The sequence below is a fragment of the Adiantum capillus-veneris genome, chromosome 9 (assembly GCF_014529385.1).
Source record: "Adiantum capillus-veneris isolate H3 chromosome 9, ASM1452938v2, whole genome shotgun sequence".
NCBI lineage: Eukaryota > Viridiplantae > Streptophyta > Polypodiopsida > Polypodiales > Pteridaceae > Adiantum > Adiantum capillus-veneris.
The window spans coordinates 65,058,510-65,077,002 of NC_140939.1; positions in this window are offsets into that span (position 1 = coordinate 65,058,510).

An 18,493-nucleotide genomic window follows, 5' to 3' on the forward strand; every position below is an offset into this window, starting at 1 on the left:
TGTAGTCCCTGCTTTTCATTCAAAATTTGAAGGACGCTTTTTTGAGCACAAGCCTATGCTAGGTTACCCTTGAAAGTCACAGACTATCTGTTTGGCTTGGTTTCGTGTGTTGTTATATCATCTCTCTTTTTTATTTTTAAAAAACCAAACCCAGCATGGCCTCTGCCCCTACTCCTGCCACCCCTCAATTGATGTCTCGTTGTTGTTGTGAACCAGGTCGGCGCCCTTGTTGCTGCTATTAGCCACTTGACAAAGTGCATCCTTCCCCCCCCCCCCAAGGATGTTTTCATGCTCTACTACGTTCAGGTTCGTACTCATCAGGAGCCAATCTCCTCCTCTTCTTGAACTGAACATGTGCAAGCATAAGAAGCACCACCATTCTTGTCGATCTGCTCCTCCTTGTGCACGTGAGATTCCCTTTGAATTTCTTTTGTGAAAATCGTTGGCACATACATCGGCTCCTCCTCTTCTTGAATTGAACATGTGCAAGCGTAAGAAGCGCCACCATTCTCGTTGATCCGCTCCTCTCTGCACACGTGCTAAGGGAATCTTGCAAAGATTCCCCTTAGATTTCTTTTATGAAAATCATTGTACATGATCGAAGTTCAAAGTAATGAACGCTCTTTGATATCGTTTACATTGGTGGTGTGTATGAGGGAGAGTTACATTTAGGCCACCCCACAACCCCTATCCCTCTCTTTTTTCACTTGCAAAAAATAGAACTCAATGAAGTCAACTTCAAGTAATTCATATACTCTACAACATCCTGTATTATAACATCATCATCTACTTAATTGAACTATAATTAATAGTTTTTTCTCAAACCATAATTAATATCAAGCAAGGAGTTTTTCTCTAGAGAGGGAGAGGGAGAGAGGATTACATTCTAAGATGTGCTGATATCAAGCTACATAAATTCCAAACACTCAATGTATGTCGAGCTACATAAATGACCATCACCTTCAATACAATAAGATCCCAGAAGCATCACTTGATGTCCACACTATCCAAGGTCCAAAATGATGCACACTTCGCCCAAGGCATCGAGGAGGGCGATACATCTCTATCCTCTAGTCGAGACAACTATCACTGTAATGGAAATGCCTATGAACATTGAAAATAGCGGAATTAAGAGAACTATAGTGAGCATTTTTATGAAACTACTTTGAGAACATAGAGGTTGAACTTAATTAGCGGTAGCAACATAACCATTATACTTGATCAACTTGGTATGAACAATACTTCTACGAGAGCGACAGAGAGAGAGAGAGAGAGAGAGAGAGAGAGAGAGAGAGAGAGAGAGAGAGAGAGAGAGAGAGAGAGAGAGAGAGAGAGATAGTTGCTCACTTATCATCATTCTTGTTGCATAGCATAGCATAATAGCATAATAATGATAATGAAGAAGATGACAATCTTAAGCATTGAAGCATGACTCTTGGTTGGATTTGCATTCCATAGCCAAGAGTGTTGGTGTAGGCTCTCAGCTTCTTGTGTGTTCACACACATCACTACCACATGTATATGGTAACAAATCCCCCCCGGAGTGATGCGGTGAATGAGAGCTGGCACATGAGTAAAGGGAAGTGCCATGCCCTGAGGACATGATCAGTCCACAAAGGGGAGTAAGCCCAAAAGCTTTGCGAAAATCTTCAAGCTTCTCACGAGACAATGCCCTTGTGAAAAGATCTGCAAGGTTGTCCTGTGTTGGCACATAAGCCAAGCTGATCTCTCCTGCTGAGAGCCTCACCCTGACATAGTGGTAATGCACCTCAATGTGCTTTGTGCGAGCATGAAAAATTGGGTTCCTCGCAACTGCCAATGCGCTATGACTGTCAGTGTAGATAGTGTTGTCAGTGTCCTGTCCAACACCCAAATCAGCCATAAGGCGTCTGAGGCATACACACTCAATCGTAGCTGTGAAGAATGTCCTATACTCAGCCTCACAACTTGAAGGGGCCACAGTAGGTTGCTTCTTGCTCAACCATGATATACATGAACTGCCAAGCATGAAACAAAAACCACTTGTGGACACTCACGTTTCAAAACAATCAGCCCAATCCGAGTCCGAAAAAGCATGTAAGTCTGGCGGCAATGACCCCCCCTTGGGATAAAACAAGCCAAGATGTAAAGTGCCACTAAGGTAGCAGAAAATCCTCTTGACAACCTGCCAATGCTTAGACCCTGGGCTATGCATAAATCTGCTGCCCTGTGAGACTGCAAACTGAATATCCGGCCTCGTGTTGCATACATAAATGAGGCAGCCAACAGCAGTTTAATAAAGAGTGACATCAGCAGGATCGCCAGCATCATGTAGACTCAACTTCAAACCTGTTTCCATGGGAGTGGCAATAGGTTTGCAATCCTCAAGTCCAAACTTACATAGCAATGTCTCTATGTAACTTTTCTGACACAAGGCAATACCACCATAACACTACTTAAATTGTATACCCAAGTAATGATGCAGCAGCCCCAAATCTTTCATCTTGAAAGTAGCATTCAAATCAGCCTCAAATTCAGCAATATGTCTCTCATTTGGTCTAGTGATCACCAAATCATCGACATAAAGAGCCACAATGAGAAGTACATCACCCTCACATTTTACATACAATGTGCTTTCTGTTGAACTGTTACGAAAGCCTCATTTGACCAAATGAGTCTCAGCTTTCTCATACCAAGCACGAGGAGATTGCTTCAACCCATACAAAGCCTTCTTAAATCTGTACACTTTGTCGTCTTGTCCTTTTATGACAAAACCGCGAGGCTACGTTACATAAACTTCCTCAAATATGTCACCATTCAAGAAAGCAGTAACAATGTATGATTGATGTACATCCCAACCAAAATGAGCTGCCAATGCACATAGAAAATGCACAGTAGTCATACGACAAGTGGGAGAAAAAGTCTCTTCATAATCTATGTCTTTTTGCTGTGTGTAACCCTTTGGAACAAGTTGAGCCTTATGGCAATCGATCTCACCATCCGGCTTGCGTTTCAACTTGTAAACCCACTTCGTACCAATGGCCTTTTTGCCAAGAGGCAAATCACATAAATTCCATGTGTCATTTTCTATGAGTGCATCATATTCTGATTGCATGGCAGCCATCCAATTTTTTGAATTTTGTGCTTCATCAAAAGACAGAGGCTTCTCAATATCATGTAAGCTAGACACAGCCAAAGAATAACAATCTGATGCATAAGATGCATGGCGAGATCCTGAACGACTAGACAAAGGTGCATCCAATTTACTGTCACGCAAAGTGTGCAACAGCCATTTTGGCATACCTCTAGCCTACTCATTTTCAGCCCTTTACTCATCAAGTACATCATGTACATTTGCATCAGTAATAGGCTGATCTGTAACATTTTCAGAAACCCCCATAGGCTATACATTTTCCTCATTGGAACTTACATTCGTATTTCCACCACTGAAAAGAGGCAACAAAGTCTCATAAATGTCCTGTGAGCTTACATTACTGTCTCTAGTATATGACACCAAGGGCTGAACGGAATCTTCCACAAATACTACATCCCGTGAAACCAGAATACGTTTTGTTGCGGATGATACAACCTGTAACCTTTGCTTTCAACACTATAACCAACAAAAATACATTTGACAGCCTTATCATCCAATTTTCTGTGTTGTGTTTGTGGCACCAAAGCATATACCAAATAGCCCCAAAAATACGCATGTGCTCAATAGAAGGCTTTGCATCATGCCATGCTTCATATGGAGTAACAGACTACAAAGCTTTCGTAGGACGCCTGTTTAGTACATAAGTGGCACACAAGATGGACTCAAGACAAAAAGAATGCGGCAAAGCTTGACTTTTCACCATACATCGTGCCATTTTTGTAAGTGACATGTTTTTCCTCTCAGCAACACCATTTTGCTGAGGTGTATATGGCACTGTACATTGGTGTTTTATCCCACGACTAGCCAAAATTGCATTGAATTCATGAGACATATACTCCCCCCCTCGATCGGAACAGAGGGTGCCCACAGTACATTTCGAGACATTTTCATCCATAGCCAGAAATTGTTTGAAGCACATAAAAACTTCGGACTTTGCTTTAAGCGGAAATACCCATGCATGCCTGGAGTAATCATCAACGAAAGTCACAAAGTAAAGGTACTTTCCCAAGGACGGAGTTTGCATGGGCCCACAAACATCACTATGCAAAAGCTGCAACCTGCATGTGGCCCGAACTAAACCATCCTTTGGAAACTTAAACGCTGCATCTTACCCAAAATACAGCCTTCACAAACATATTTGACATGTGCTTCAAGAGGCAGCAAAGAAGCAACCATATCAGATTTCTGCAAACGCAGCAAACTGGCAAAATTTTGATGACCAAAACGTGCATGCCAAAGTTTTGCATCTGAAATAGCCCTTGAATCTGCAACAGCATTTGCAAAAAAAATTCCACACTTGTCATACAAAGTGAGCTTATACAGTCCACGGCACAAAAGGCCAGATGCAACAATTTCATCACCAAAACTGAGATCATGAATTGTACATCTGTAGTCCAAAGCCTAGCAAGTGCGAATATAGATAAGAGATTCTTCTTGATCCCACGTACATAAAGTGCATCAAGAAGTGTGAAGGAACTTCCATTTGCAACAATAAGCACAATCTTTCCAACTCCCTGAACCGGATAAGAGGCATTGTTGGAACAAGAGACTGAATTCTAATGAGGGACAAACTCGAGAGAGGTGAACAATTCACGATGTGAGGTAATGTGCTTTGTAGCACCACTATCGAAAGACCACACATGTGAATCAACAGCAACAACTGACAAGCAAGCATTATGGACAACAGGATTGTAAGTGCACTCTGTGCTAAAAGCCCATTCTGCATCAATATCAGCAACACAGTCTCCTTTCACTGAAGACTCAACAATGGCTGCATTTGTAGTGGAACCAGCATTTGCAGTGGAACCACCCTCTTTCTTCTTAGCCTCTTTGGCCTTCAACTTAGGACATGACTTGATCAAGTGATTATTAGCTTTACAATAATGGCAACGCATTTTCTTTTTGCCCTTATCACAAGAATTTCTTGACGAATTGCTGCCAGCAGAAGCATTAGGAACAGAATTTTTTCCATTCGCAGCAGAACCATAAGAAGGGGTTGTATTGCTGTTACCACCCTTTCTCTGAGAAGCAATAAAAACCTGTTCAATTGCACACTGCCTAGTCTTGTTTTTTCTAGAAAGTGACTCTTGCAATAGCAATGTGCATAATGCATCAAACTTGACAACTTCAGGATTTCCTTGGGTCATAAGTCTCCAAGCCCTAGCAAAAGTCTAGTAAGAATCTGGTAAGGCATCAAGAACAATCTGCACAAGGGAGCTGTCTGAAATGACTTCACCTACAGAAATAAGTTGCTCATTGATATCCTTGACACTAGCAAGGAAAGTGTCCATATCATCTTCCTCATGCATAATCTTCGACTCCAGCTCTTTACGCAGCAAAGCAATTTTAGCCTCATTGCGACTTGCATAAAGACCAGCCAAAATATCCCAAGCCTGTTTTGCAGATTTTGATGAACATATGTGAGGAACAATGGTGCACTTCACAGACAACGCAATCAATGCATGAGCCTGCGCATCCTTTACATCCCAACGAGCTTGTTCTGCCGTATGCAAAACAAGTCTAATAGCAACAATCCTTGCAGCAAGACCTGCAACATCCTCATCTCGCCTACATCCTCAGAACCAGGACGTACATCAATGCCCTGCACAATATTCCAGACGCCCTTTGACACAAGAACGTGTTGCATCATATAAGCCCACATAGGGATTATCCCCATCGAACCTATCCTCAGCAGCAAACATCTTGAAGACATCTGTGTTGTTGTCAGCCATGGTAAATGCTGCACCTGATGTGAAAACTGCCCGAAAATAGGAGAAATAGAGCGGGAACAACACGTGCTATATAGCACAAACCGTTGACTGTAAGGCACCTCTTATGCAAACATCGACACTGACAAAAATTCTGCACAAAATGACAAAATTGCATGTGCAGACCTACCCGTAGTGGAAACAGAGGTCGAAATGAGCCCGAATCATAAATCTGAGCAGACTAAGCTCTACGAACTTTCCCAAAATATTTATCGACCTGTGAACGCTCTCCAAACCTCACTATAATCGAAGAAAGTGAGCAGGCATGTGCTGGAGCAGCTGGCGACTAAGCCTGGGAGGATGTAACCTGCTCTGATACCAATTGTTGGAATGAGGGTTGCAGAGAAATGCACACAGCTTGGAGAAGACGAAGGAAGCTCAAGGCACACAATAGAGAGAGTGTTACTCAGTGTGCAATGGAAAGATAGATAGCCCTAGAGTGATGGGCGTATATACGATGCTCGGGGGAAAAAACCTCCTAAAGAGGGAAAAAATGCCTCGCGGTCCTAGTGTGTTCACACACATCACTACCACATGTGTATGGTAATACTTTAGGCACATTATGAGGGCATGCATTCGGAGAGCGTTTCCAGTAGGTGTCTTGGGGATTTACCCCCCTTTCAAAGTTGTTCGTGCAGTTGAAAGCTTCATCCGAGCTACGCTTCAGGAGTTGTATTTTTCAACTCCACTTTTGCTACAGGTACAGGTACAAGACACATGTGCAAGTTGTTCAGAGACTATTGTGGGATGGTATATAGCCGTTTTATGGCTATTATGTGTTATTGAGATGGTGTTTATGGGATGATTAGGAGCACTTTTAAGCATCAATATTGTCTCGGGTTTTTCAGGCATCCATCTCCTCATAGGTTCTTGCATACATACATGACATCCAGGTTTCTTACAGGTTGCAGTGTTTAGCATCATCATAGATTTCAGTGGGAGTACTTGATGCGCATATGCATTGTTTTGGCACTTTTGATAGTGCTTGAGCTCTTTTGAGAGCGGTTTTACTCCCCGCAAGGATTTTTTTACTGCTTGCACATTTCGTTTGGTGCCTGTTTGAGCGCGTATGCTGCACCTTGCAGTATTGTTGATAGTGGATGTATGTTGAGTTGCGGAAATTTCCATATGTACCTTTTGTGGAGCCAATTTGTCTTGTTTTTGGTAGTCCTGACCGTTTCTGAGACTCGATTCAAAGCCCTTTCTGAGACTGGGTTGGTTTCTTATCTGCATAACCTTTTGTGAGGGTCGATACCGTGAGGTTTTCTTGAGCTGGGGGATTCTCGAATGTTGAGATCCTTTTGGTAATACAGGTTGCTGGAGCTTTTTTGTGGCCTTGCCATAGGACATGTATAGAGAGGGCTAGGTGCATTTGATGCCGTGTTGGCACTCTTGGGTCAGCTTTTGACATTTTATGCACAAGTTTAGTGGTTGATGCGCCTATCTTATGCTTTAAGAGCATTACTTTTGATGCGTTACTGATCTCTTGTGACAGTTTTGGATTGAGATTCTATCAGTTTTCTTGGGGAAACTCTGCTAAATTTTTCTCAAAATTACCACTGTTTATCGCCATATTTTGTTTAGTTTGCAGCCATGTCATCTAGTGGTGAAAGGGATATTTACAATATCCGGAAATTTGATGGGACGAATTTTGCTATCTGGAAAGAGTAGATTCAAGATTTTCTTATACAAAAAGGCCAGTTGGATCCTATCATGGAGCACCCAGAGGGCGAGTATACAGATGTTGAGTGGGATAAACTTGATGCTAAGGCCAAATCTACCCAACATTTGCATTTGGCTGAATCTGTGTACTTTACTATAGTTGGAGAAAGGACTGCTAGAGATGTATGTGATAAGTTGGTGGATTCCAGTTATGAGAACAAAAGTGCCACTAATAAGGTTTTCTTGAAGAAAAAGTTGTTTGACCTTCGTATGAAGGAAGAGGGCATTATTTCTACTCACATTAATGAGTTCAATATTATTTTCACTCAGTTGACCACTCAGGGTTGGTCTTCGATGAAGAAATCAAATGTATATTCTTGCTATGCAGTTTACCCTCGTCTTGTGATACGTTCTATACCACGATTAGCAACTCAGCACCTGGTACTGTTCTAGTGTACAATGACGTCCTTGGGAGTCTATTTACCAAGGAGATTCCTAGAAAATCTCTCAAAGGCAGGAAGGATGGTGATGCGTATGTTGCTAGTGATAGACAGAGGGGTCGCACTCAAAGTCGTGCCAAAAGCAAGAAACATGGGGGCTCACGCAGTAAGTCGCGGGGTTCTATGTGTAATGTCGAGTGCTATCACTGCCATAAAAAAGGACATGTGAAGAAGGATTGCAGGAAATGGAAGCAAAGCAAGAAGGCTAAACAATCCAGTGAAACTTCTAAGTCTGATGATTCAAACAAGGGCAAAGCAAAGTTAGAGGAGATCAATGTGCTAGAGTCCTAAAATGCTCCTATTGAAGAGACTCTTCCAGCGGTTGTTATGCCACTTACCTCTGACGTATTGGTCTTCACAGCAGATCTACCAGTCGAGGCTCTTGTTACAGAAGATGTGCAGTATGCACAGAATTGGATAGAAGATTCTTGTGCAAGTTTCCTTGTGAGGCCACATAGAGAGTGGTTCTCTACTTATTCTCACTCTTGTGGCAAAGTGAGACTTGGTGATGCTTATGAACTAGACATTGAGGGTGTCGAAAATGTCAAATTGCATCTAAGGAATGGCATACACTTTACTTTATGTAATGTCAGCAGACATGTGTCCAAGTTGACTAAAAGCTTGATTTCTGTTGGTCAGCTTGATAATTTGGGCTACAATACCATATTTGGCAATGGTTCGTGGATAGTACGCAAAGATAATCTTGTTGTACTCAGAGATCAGAAGCATGGTACCTTGTATTCCATGCATGTGTCAGATGTTGGTCATGATTACATATCTATAGCCGAGCTGCCGTCTATTGAGTTGTGGCATTGCCAACTAGGTCATATTAGCCACAAAGGAATGAGAACTCTGACTCAGTTTTGCTACTTACCTGTCTTGTCTTATGTTGACTTTCCTGTTTGTGAGCATTGTATCCATGGAAAACGGGCTAGGTCCGTGCACTTACCATCGAGTCAAAGGCGCGTTGAACCTCTAGATTTAGTGCATAGTGATGTTTGTGGTCCTATGTCAACCAAATCTCTAGGGGGGGACAGCTATTTTGTGACATTCATAGATGACTCTACTTGAAAGGTGTGGGCATACCCTTTGAAACATAAGGATCAAGTTCTTCTTGTGTTCCAAAAATTCTTAGCACTTGTTGAGAATCAGTCTGGCAAGAAACTCAAGAGGCTGCGGACTGACAACGGTGGAGAGTATGTCTCCAATGAATTTGACAATTTATGTGCTAAAAGGGGGATTAAAAGGCAGTTTACTACACCATGCAAACCAACTCAAAATGGAATTGCTGAGTGCATGAATCGTATGATTCAGGAAAGAGTCACAGCCATGCTTTCTAGGGAAAATCTCACACAAGGCCCTTTTGGGCAGAAGCCGTCTTGACCGCAATGCACGTTATAAATCATTCATCTACTACGCCATTGAATTATGAGATTCCAAAAGAGTTATGGTCTAAATGTAAGCCCCACTATGACCATCTACGTGTTTTTGGTTGTGAAGCTTATGCTCACGTGCCTAAACAACTTCGACAGAAGCTAGAGCCAAAGTCACACATATGTATTTTGATTGGATGTGGTGCACATGGAGAGATGGGATATCGTCTCTGGCACCCGGAATCTCGTCGAGTCATCCATAGTTCAGATGTGATCTTCAATGAGTCAAAGATGCATAAACAACCTATCAAGGAAAAAGAGATTCGGAGAGTCACTTTTTGCGGATGTTTCCTTAGAGACAATGAAATCAACTCAGCGGGCTAGTGATGTACCTTCCACTAGCAATGCTCCAGAGGGAGCGGATAGCAATGGTCAAGGAGTGAGACGGTCTACTAGAGTCTCTCGTCCACCTGCTCTTTTTGAGCCAGGTCTTGATTACATCATGTTGAGCAATTGCGGTGAGCCAAGATGCTACCAAGAATCCATGATGATGGATGATGTGGTGAAGTGGGAGCAGGCTATGGAATCTAAGTATAACTCAATTCTAGCTAATGACACTTGGGACTTGGTAAGACTACCAAATGATGCAAAGGCTTTACCTTGCAAATGGGTCTACAAGAAGAAATTTACCTCAAGTGATCCAAATCCAAAGTACAAGGCTAGACTTGTAGCCAAAGGGTTCAAACAGCAACAGGGAGTCGATTTTGATGAAATCTTCTCACCTGTGGTCAAGATGACAATGCTTAGAACCGTACTTGGTCTTGTGTAAGCTCAAAAAGGCACTTTATGGCTTAAAGCATGGTTTAAGGCAGTGATATCATAAATTTGATGCATGTGTGAGGTCTTAAGGATATAAAAGGAGCAAAGAGGATCATTGCTTATACACAAGAAAGCTAGATGATGGCTCGATGATCATTCTAGTTTTGTACGTTGATGACGTGCTTATAGCTGGGAAATCCATTGCGGAAATTGCCAACTTGAAGAAAACACTTACCAATAATTTTTCAATGAAAGATTTGGGGATGCTACACACTTTCTTGGCATGCGAATCAAAAGAGATCGCGAATGTCGTATTCTTGAGTTATCTCAGGAAACATACATTGAGAAAGTTTTGCAGTGTTTCTATATGCAGGGGGAAAAGCATTGAGTACCCAAATGCAGGCATTCTTGAAACTCGGCAAGGAAGATGCACCCAAATCTGATGCTGAGCGAGCTGAAATGGCTAAGGTACCATATTCTTCGGCAGTGGGCAGTCTCATGTATGCTATGGTGGCAACAAGGCCAGACATTGCTTTTGCAGTGGGAGTGGTGAGCTGATATATGGCAAATCCTGGCAGCAAGCATTGGGAAGCAGTGAAGCACATTCTTAGGTACCTCAAAGGTATGGTCGGTAGGTGTTTACGCTTTGAAAACAGTGATGCATCCATCGTGGGTTATGCGGATGCAGACTATGCGGGTTGTGTCGACAATAGGAGATCGACATTTGGCTATGTTTTCATATTTGCTGGAGCAGCAGTATCTTGGAGGTCATGTCTTAAAGATTGTACGTCGTCTTCGACTACAGAAGCAGAGTACGTGCATTGTCATATGCAAGTAAAGAGGTTGTATGGTTATCTCGCTTGGTCAAAAATATTGCCATTGATGAGACTCCAGTGATATATTGTGATAGTCAGAGTGCTCTTGCATTGGCAAGGAATCCTGTCTTTCACTCCAAATCGAAACACATTGAAGTCAGATATCATCTTGTGAGAGATTTCTTGGCCAAAAAGCTCATTGATTTGGTCAAGGTACACACTGACGACAATCTAGCAGATTCTTTGACAAAAGGCTTAGCTTTGGAGCGGTTTACACATTGTAGTGAGTTGATGGGTATAGGTTGAATCCACTAGATTTCTTCACGGTTGTAGATACCAAGTCACTTGGGCTGCGTTGGCCTTCAAGTGGGAGTTTGTTGGGATTCAGGCCAATTGTCGGACATCCCACTTACTACTAACCCATCTACTAACTTAACCATTATACACTAATTCTTTAATACAACAGAATAAGGAGCTACAACAAGATAATGTTTTTGTGCACTCCACCCAAAGCAGGTCTCTCTCTCTATCTCTGCTCTCACACTTGCACTCACACACGCTTCTCGTGGCACCTTCAATGAGTAGGGATCTTGGTTGACTTTTGCAACACCTTAAGCCCCTCAAGCACCTTGGTCATGGAGCACCTTATCACCTTAGTCATTAAGCATCTCAATCACCTTAGTCAGCAAGCATGACAAGCACCTTAGGCAGCAAGCACGACAAGCACCTCAAGCTTGGGCCGAGTTCCCACCTCAAGCACATCCCTAGCATAATTAAGGTCCTAGGTCTAAGGACTTTTAACACTAACCTTTGGAGGTCTTTAATGAATCTAACCCTAAGGCCTTTAAGCTCCATTAGCTAGCATTGCTCTTTGACAGATCATCTTGACTTTGGCCTCGTGTTGAGATAGATCCATAAGCACATGTCTATATTCAATACCCTTGTTCCTGTTTATTCTCCCATATTAAATGATCAATTTAAGATGAGAAAATCATTTCGGTTGGTTAGATATTAGATTTATGACATTACCTCTTTCTTGGAATCATAGTCGTCCTCGACTATAAGGTAGAAGAGATAAAGCCTTAGACATTAGTCGATGTTTCTTAGCGGGTAGAGGATCCCTTTTTACCCTACGACATCATTCCAAGATGGATGACTAATCCATTTGGGGCTTGGGAGACTTAGGTGCCACCGCGAGCATGTCTGCTCTTGAGTCCATTTCATTCCCCAAAGTAGAGTGACTAATTCTACTTGGTGTTTGAGAGACGTCGTCATCACAAACATGATTCTAAGCATGCATATTACTTAAATTTGTGCACAATAAAAAGTGAATTAGTCTTATAAGACAAAAACATTGATCATTTAAAAGAAACATGTACATTTGCTTACTCTAACGTAGCATTGTAAGCATTGATAAGGCTCATACTATCCTTAATATGTACTCATTGCATCCATTTAGCATCTTCAAAAGGATAATTTTTTAACTTAATTATAAGATATTGTCGGATAATCTTACCATGTCATAGCACCTTGTCTTCATGTCGAAGGATAGCTTTGGGTTGTAGCACCTCTTCTTGATCTTCGATCTCTGGGGGGTCTTTAATAATTGGTTCTCTTGGTGGCTCTCCTTTGTAGGGCTTAAGTAGGCTCACATGAAAAGCATTGTGCATGAGACAATGGTTGGCCAACTTGAGTTGATAAGCCATGTCATTGATTGGCTTCAAGATTTAAAAGGGACCATAGTATGCTACTTTTGGTGGCCCATAGGATTTTTGCCCATCGTTTGCCTTAATGGAGCCTTGGAAAACTTGACTAATACCCAAGCGTTAAGGCCCTTCTGTGCTTATCAACAGCAACCTTTTACCTTTGTTGAGAGATGGATATAGCCTCCTTAATCTTTTGGAAAAATTCTTGTAGGTCACGACTATACTCATCAATACTGCAGATCTTCCCATGTACTTTAAGTAACAAGGACATTTAGGTATTCCTTCTATGATCTCAAAAGGTGTCTTTCTTATAGTAGTATGGACAATATTATTGTACACATACTCTACAAGGGGTAAGTGCTTCTCCCATTGTGATCGTTGATCTACTTCTGTAACATAAGTCTTTAGTAGATTGAGAATCCTAAGATTTTCTATCTCACTTTGGCCATCTGTTTGTGGGTAATAGGCCGAAGAAATTACTGGTCATTTGAGGATCTCTATCTAACACGATGGATGTTGGAAATCCATGGTGTTTGAAAATCTGAGATATGAAGAGGGTTACCATTTTGTGTGCCTTAATAGTATTTTTGATAGGAATAAAGTGTGCCTACTTGCTAAACTTGTCGACTATTGTCCATATTCTTGTATTCTCATGGATAGACTTGGGTAATCCAAAGATAAAATCCATGGATATACTCTCCCATCGTGAATTAGGGATTGGCAATGGGTGGAGTAATCCAGGTTGCTTCCCTCTATCATACTTGGTCGTTTGGCATACCACACATTTTAAATCATACTCTTGTATGTCTACTTTCATGGTAGGCCAATAGAAGTACGTCCCTGCTCCTCAAAGAGTAGGTTGAATTTCTTTGTGCCCCGCATAGGGAGGAGCATGGGATTCGTACATGACTTTTTCACAAAGGGAGTGTGTAACACATAACCTATTTCCATGTAGAAGATAACCATCTTGCAAGGTGAATGGTTCTTCTTTCTTCCCTAATGCAAGGGCTGACATTATATCTTTAAAGTCAAGGTCGGTAGCATACTCATCTATCATAGAAGATAGATCATTGTGAGTTGCTATAGACACCGCATTGACTCTTGGTCATCGTGAAAGTGCATCAGCCACTTGATTGTGCTACCAGCAATGTAAGCAATATGAAAATAAAATTGCGAAAGAAAATTTTCCCACCTCATTTGTTTGTCGAAAAGCTTGGTTTGCGTCATGAAGTACTTGAGACTTTGGTGGTCCGTTCATAAAATAAATGGAGTCCCCAATAGATAGTGCTTCTATGTGTCTAGGGCATGTAGAACAACCAAAAGCTCTTTTTCATATATGTCCAAGACCCGCTCATCAGCATTGAGCCTTCGGTTCTCATATGCTATGGCATGCCCTTCTTGAAGCAAGACTGTTCCAAGGCAATCACCATAAGAATCACATTGGACCTCAAATGCCTTTGAGAGATCCGGAAGCATAAGGACTGGTTAGGAGGTAAGCTTCTCTTTGAGCTTGTCAAAAGCATTTTTCTCTTTGACAATCCATGAGTACTTAACACTCTTCTTTGTTAAGTCATGTAATGGTCCTGCTATTTGAGAGAATTTTTCTATGAAGTGTCTATAGTATGCACACATACCAATAAATCGTCGTAGATCATGTAGATTCCTTGGATTAGGCCATGTTTTTATTACCTCCAACTTTGAGGGATCCATACTGATACCATCTTGAGAGATAATATGACCTAAGTATTGAATCTCTTGAAGGAAAAATTCACTCTTCTTTTGATTGATAAAAAGCTTGTTCTCCCTTAAAGCTTGAAAAATTACATGGAGATGTTGCTTGTGCTCCTCCAAAAACTTAGAGTAGATGATGATATCTAGTAAGCTTGCAGTGGAGTCTTTTTTTTTTTCATTAAACAATTGAATATGGCTGATGCATTATTCAAGCCAAAAGGCATGACTAGATATTCATAAAGGCCAAACGTTGTACAGAACACGGTCTTTATAATGTCTTCATTCACTATCCTTATTTGATGATAGCCACTTTTACAGTCAATCCTACTGAAGTAGGTAGAACCTTGTAGCTTATCAAACAGATCTTTGACTGGTGGTACTAGAAATCTGTTTTTAATAGTGATATGATTTAGCGCTCAATAGTCCACACACATGCGGTATGTACCATTTTTCTTTTACACTAAAAGGGCTGTAGAACAAAAGGGAGAGGAGCTAGGCCTCACTAGATTCCCTTTGTCTACCAATTCTTGTACTTGCCTCATGATCTCCTCTTATTGAGCTTGGGAAACTCGATAAGGAGGCTTGTTAGAGGCGGTGAGCTTCCTGGTAGGAGCTCAATTCAATGATCGGCATCCCCTCGTTTTGGAGGTAAGTCATAGGGATATCATTTGATAAAAACATCTTGAAATCCATTTGGAAAATTAGACAAGTCTAATTCTTCTTGATTCCTACCATATTCATTTGATAAAACATTAGCACCTTTTATAGATTGTTTGACAAAAATCATGTACGCAGAAATGGAGCTTTTCATTGATTTGTCAAAAACTGGAGAATTGACAGGGAGCAGGGTACGACCAGGCTCATTAGAATCTATGTACCATGCCCCCTGTAAATTCTCCTGCTTTTGACAAATCAATGAAAAGCTCCATTTCTGCGTACATGATTTTTGTCAAACAATCTATAAAAGGTGCTAATGTTTTATCAAATGAATATGGTAGGAATCAAGAAGAATTAGACTTGTCTAATTTTCCAAATGGATTTCAAGATGTTTTTATCAAATGATATCCCTATGACTTACCTCCAAAACGAGGGGATGCCGATCATTGAATTGAGCTCCTACCAGGAAGCTCACCGCCTCTAACAAGCCTCCTTATCGATTTTCCCAAGCTCAATAAGAGGAGATCATGAGGCAAGTACAAGAATTGGTAGACAAAGGGAATCTGGTGAGGCCTAGCTCCTCTCCCTTTTGTTCTACAGCCCTTTTAGTGTAAAAGAAAAATGGTACATACCGCATGTGTGTGGACTATTGAGTGCTAAATCATATCACTATTAAAAACAGATTTCTAGTACCACCAGTCAAAGATTTGTTTGATAAGCTACAAGGTTCTACCTACTTCAGTAGGATTGACCGTAAAAGTGGCTATCATCAAATAAGGATAGTGAATGAAGATATTTTAAAGACCGTGTTCTGTACAACGTTTGGCCTTTATGAATATCTAGTCATGCCTTTTGGCTTGACTAATGCATCAGCCATATTCAATTGTTTAATGAAAAAAAAAAGACTCCACCGCAAGTTTACTAGATATCATCATCTACTCTAAGTTTTTGGAGGAGCACAAGCAACATCTCCATGTAATTTTTCAAGCTTTAAGGGAGAACAAGCTTTTTATCAATCAAAAGAAGAGTGAATTTTTCCTTCAAGAGATTCAATACTTAGGTCATATTATCTCTCAAGATGGTATCGGTATGGATCCCTCAAATTTGGAGGTAATAAAAACATGGCCTAATCCAAGGAATCTACATGATCTACGACGATTTATTGGTATGTGTGCATACTATAGACACTTCATAGAAAAATTCTCTCAAATAGCAGGACCATTACATGACTTAACAAAGAAGAGTGTTAAGTACTCATGGATTGTCAAAGAGAAAAATGCTTTTGACAAGCTCAAAGAGAAGCTTACCTCCTAACCAGTCCTTATGCTTCCGGATCTCTCAAAGGCATTTGAGGTCCAATGTGATTCTTATGGTGATTGCCTTGGAACAGTCTTGCTTCAAGAAGGGCATGCCATAGAATATGAGAACCAAAGGCTCAATGCTGATGAGCGGGTCTTGCATGGTACGACCAGGCTCATTAGAATCTATGTGCATGTTCTTTCCCTGTACTTGAAATACAACCTTCTTTCAGGGAACTTTACATTAACAGCCATACAGTCAAACCATGGTGTCCCTAGGATGACATCTTCATTCATGCTTTAGAGGAGAGAGGAAATCCTCTTTGTCAACATAGCCTTGGACATGAAGCCTCAATTTCCCAATTAAGTGAGTAACTATGGCTTCTTGTCCCTTGAAGGCTCCATCGGCTACAACAACATCTCCCATCTCATGAGCTTGAATGCCTAACTTGGTGGCCAACTTCGTGGATATGAAATTGTGAGTAGAACCAGGGTCAAACATGATGAAAACATCATGCTCCCTTACCTTTCCCCAAGAATATGAGAGAGGTGATCCTTTGCAATGAGCACCCTCTTTTGGAGCTTCGATTCGGGAAGCTCTAGAAGTCTCATTGCGGGCATTCATTTTGGAGCAAGAACGATAGCCATGTCTTTGCTCCCCACACTTAAAGCAGTTGTGGTCCTCACGAAAAGCTTCTAGCTCTTCAGGAGAGAGCTTTTTTTTAACTTTGTAAACTCTCTTCTCCTTGGACCGATTATTGTTGTTGTTGTTGTTGTTGGAATTTCCTTGGGAAGAGTTTTGGGCATTGTTTTCCCCTTTGCATCATTTCGATCTTTGTTTTCCATGGGCTTGGCATTCCTTTTAGCACCTTGTTGGAAATCGATGCACGAAGCAACCATAGTGTGGTGGATTACTTTCGTGATACAACGCGGCCGCTGTTGGGAGTTGACACTTGGATATTTCTTCAGGTAATCCCGCACAAAATTGTTGCTTTTTCTCGGCAAAGTCTATCTTTTGAAAGAAAATACCCTTGAGATGTAAATCTTAAAACTTGTCCACATATTTATGGATAGACTCATTGGAGAGCAACTTCAAAATCCACCATTCGGTGAGCACTTTGTCCTTTGCATTTCTTGCAAGGAATTTCTTCATGATGGATACTTGTAGAGTTTTCCATGTCTTTGGGGCTTCGCCGTTGCCAAGAACGCTAGCCCACTATTGACGAGCAAATTTTTGGGAGTGCATAGCTACATGCTGTAGCATGGAGGACTCTGTAAAGCCCTCGTCTCCCCAAAGGCCGCGTTGAAGTGTTGGATGAAGGCCAATACTTTGTCAGTAGCACCAAAGGTGCCATCACAGGTGAGAAAAGACATACTCTTTCCTCCCTCTTTGAACTTATTGATCTTTTGGGACCTTCTCCAAGCAGGGTAGGATATGGGATGTCCTCTCCTCTTGTATCCTCTAGGATAATAGTTGTTGCTTTCATCAGAAGAGGAGGAAGGTGAAGAAGAAGGAGAAGAGGGTGACCCCTTTCTTGCCTTTTTCTTCCTTTGTTTCCTCTCTTCCCTTTCGGAGTGACAAGGAGAAGGACTATGGGTTGGCCGTCTCCTCTTGGGAGGAGTTGGCAATCATCTAGACTGCCGTTTTTGTAGAGCCACTTCTTCATAGGAACTTAGTGATTTACTTCTTTCTCGTTCTTTGGACTCCTCCTCTTTTATGGGAGACAGTCTTCTTCTAGGAGTCTCCAAGAGGCCTCCTAAGCCTTCTCTCCTCTTGGAGAGGAAGGGAAATCCCATAAGCACAAGTTGTTGAGTAACTTCAGCTTGCAAAGCAGGGTTGCCCATAGCTTATTGCAACCTAGTAATAAGATAATTAACAAACATGGGGGCATCATCAGGGGATGTGCAAAATCAAAGTTTTCAATATTCATTCTACTCTCTTGGTTATTGTCAGCCATGCTACTTAAACTTATGTATAAATTACTATGTGCTTTGGTACCCTCAAAAACCTTAGTCGCTACTCTTCTTTAC